General features: G+C 44.9%; 1 long non-coding RNA gene across 2 annotated transcripts in view; it reads right to left on the bottom strand.

The window, feature by feature from the left end:
- Window positions 1-2,527: 2,527 nt before the first annotated feature.
- LOC116081820 overlaps window positions 2,528-3,173 on the bottom strand; it is a 40,409-nt gene continuing 39,763 nt past the window's right edge. For both annotated transcript variants that reach the window (XR_004115019.1, XR_004115020.1), the window contains one exon: window positions 2,528-2,573. This is a non-coding gene — a long non-coding RNA (uncharacterized LOC116081820). The remainder of the gene's footprint in view (window positions 2,574-3,173) is intronic.

Raw genomic sequence — 3,173 nt, forward strand, 5'->3', positions numbered from 1 at the left:
GGTTCTGAAGCACCACAGCTGCCAAAGTATCAATCTGGTTTTGGATAATAAGAACAGTTTCAGTCATTTCTTGAAGATCACTTTAGTACTGGGAAGTGAATATATTATATTGGGTCATGCAAGTTGTTATCCCTGCAACTCCAGTGCCAACACCTATGGCTATTCCTGTAGCAACCAAGAGTGGCACAACTTGGACTGCTCTCTGATGTTGGGCAGCTATCATATCTACAACTGGGATTGGCAGGGGCTTATTTCCCTGGATTACTCCCGGTCCAGAGAAAAGAAATACCAACGTGCAAACTCCTGACCAGCTGGTGGGTAGGTGAAGATATGTCTGAGTGCCACAAAGAACTGATGTATTTTGGACTGTAGGGCATTGTGGCAGAGATGATATTTCGAGGGATATGGTTCTATTGCAATCTAAGGACCTCAGCATTCCTACAGAACAAGTCCCAGAGGTCTTAAAACAGTTTGTCATGCCAAAGAGGAAGGATAGAGGTAAGGTATGGAGTCATGGCCACATTGGAGTCAGGGCAGCTGAGAAAGGGTGAGGTAAGTTTACTTGGCAGTATCACCAGAAACACTGTAAGTGACAGTTGTGAGTTATTTCCATGGGGTATACTTAACCAGCAATCTTTAAAGCGTCCAGGCCTGGTGACATTAAGGAGTCACGAGGTCAAGGTCTGAAGCAAAAGCTAAAATGACAAGTTAGTGCCATTTATGAGGGATGATGTCAAGGGATGAGGTAAGGATCTTGGAGGAGTGTTTGATTATCTCCCCTACTTTTCTTATATCTAGGGGTTGGGCAATTGAGACATATTATCTCTGGATATGGATGGGACCCGGGCTGATTTTTTACAGTAGAACTTACCAACAACTCCTGTTTCCCACCTTGAATCCCATGGGTCTTGTATGTAGAAAAAGAGTGTCTTGCGGTGTTGATAGAAGAAATAATTGATCCATGATCCTAGCATATGTATCTGACAAGACCAATATGGGCAGCCCCCATATCATCTGGCCATTTTCTACAATAATCTTTTGTCTGATCAAAGAGAAAGCAAGAATAGAGATCATAATATTTAGATGGGATAATAGATACAGGAATGATAGCAATTTGGATCAGTTCCTGGCATCCAGCTCTGGAGCAGTTTTCTGACCCTATTTGGAAAGACTGGTTGTTATCTGTGGGGGTTTCTTGAACCTCAAATCTCCGGATGTAAGGGCTACCCTGGATGGAAATGAACAGCTGAGGGAGGATGAGAAAACAATTTCTAATCCAGTGAGATCGAGCATGGCTATCAGAGTAGAGTCTCATTTTCTGGGATTGGGGACAAGGTGGGTGATCTCAACATCTTCTGGAGTTTAAAAGAGCACAGTCCTGTTAGGGTCAATGTGTATGAAGAAAAGTCATTTTTAAGTGGAGGAATGAAAGGTTTGAGTGAGACAGATGGACCCAATGAGAGAGTCCTTTGAGTTTAGCAGCTGTAGGAGTCACAAGGATTAACTTAAAAGGGCCCGGCCATTCAGGAGAGAGGGGTGAGGGCCAAAGACCTGGAGGGGATAAAAGGACTTGGTCTCCAATGTTGACAGGCAGTGGACAAGAGATAGTGTGTGGCCATGGTAGATGGTAATCAACAAAGTTCCATAGGAGAGAACGAAGGTGGCAAAGTAATGGGGTGAGCAGATGGCCTGGAAGGGGAGAGAGAGCATTTAGGTGAAAGACCAGGAGTTAGAACTGGACATTCACAGTGAGTTCAAAGGGTGAGAAGAGGAGAGGCTGCTTGGAGAGAGCTCGTAACCTGAAAAGTGCCAGAGGTAGGAGTTTTACCCAATCAAGGTGAAGTTCCTGTGACAGCTTAACAAGAGTGGTTTTGAAAGATTGGTTAGTTCTTTCTACCTTACCTGAAGATTGAGGGTGGCAAGGAATGTGAAAATGCAGGGGATATCTAGGGCCTTAGATAGGATTTGAGAAACTTGGGAAGTAAGTTTGGGATAATCGTCTGATTGGAGAGAGGCTGGGACACCAAACCGGAGGATGATCTCTCAGAGGAGTAAACCAGAGACTGTCTGAGCCCCTTTGTTAGTTGTGGGAAATGAATCTACCCACCCCAAGAATGTGTCCACTAAGACCAGGAGCTACTTGGCACATCTGACAGTGGGCATGTGGGTAAAGTCAAGTTGCCAGTCAGTTCCAACCTGATGGGTAGGAAAAGGGGTGCTACGGTACCTTGAGTTGGAGTCAGACATCTGACAGATTTTGCAAGAAGCAGTGATAGGTTTCAAGAAGTTTAAGTCCTCAGGAGTAGGCTGTAGGTGGGTCTTGACAAAAGAAGATAATGCTTGGCTGTTAGGATAAAAGAGTTGGTGAAGATAGGACACAGAGTTTGGTGGGTGTCACAGGGTGAAGGTAGAGATGTAGGTTGTAGGTTGTAGTGTAAGAATGTCCTGGGGAGGATGAAACAAATCTAGGCCCCTGAGGGTGGAAGCTCTAGCTGTCTTGTCAGCTTGGTTGTTTTCCTTGGAGACAATAGAGTCATCCATCTGGCGGGATCTACAGTGGACAATCCTAAGAGCTGTGGGGAGATGGGAGGCCTTTAGCATGGCCATAATTTGGTTTGCATTAGTTACTGGTCCTCCTTTTGTGGCAAGTAACCCGTGCTCCTTCCAGATAGCAGCATGAGACAGGAGGATATGAAAAGTATATTTGGAATCTGTATAGATGTTGAGGGATTTATCCTGTGCCAGTTGAAAGGCATGGGTAAGGGCTATTAGTTCAGCCTGATGATTAGTGGTGTGAGTAGGAAGGGCCTGTGCCTCTACCATCTCCGTGTCTGACACGATGGCATAATCAACTTTTCTAGCCCCTTCATGTAAAAAGAAGCTGCCATCTGTATACCAGGTATAGATGGCCTGAAGATTGCCCTTATGTATGTGTGAAGAATGAGGTAATAGCTGACCTATAAGGGCTCTGAGCTGAAAAGTTGCCACTGCTGAATCACCAGACCTTCAATAACCAGGTATCAGCAGTAACTTCCCTCCTCTTTTGTGGTCTCTCCCTACCACGCTGTCTGCTGTAGTAAAGTAGACATTTTGGTACCTCCTTCCATTTCCACTTCTTCTTTGTAGCACATGAAATCCCACCATAAAAGCAGACAATTCCTATCTGTCAAAGG

The sequence above is a fragment of the Mastomys coucha genome, unplaced genomic scaffold (assembly GCF_008632895.1).
Source record: "Mastomys coucha isolate ucsf_1 unplaced genomic scaffold, UCSF_Mcou_1 pScaffold7, whole genome shotgun sequence".
In the NCBI taxonomy this organism is placed as follows: domain Eukaryota; kingdom Metazoa; phylum Chordata; class Mammalia; order Rodentia; family Muridae; genus Mastomys; species Mastomys coucha.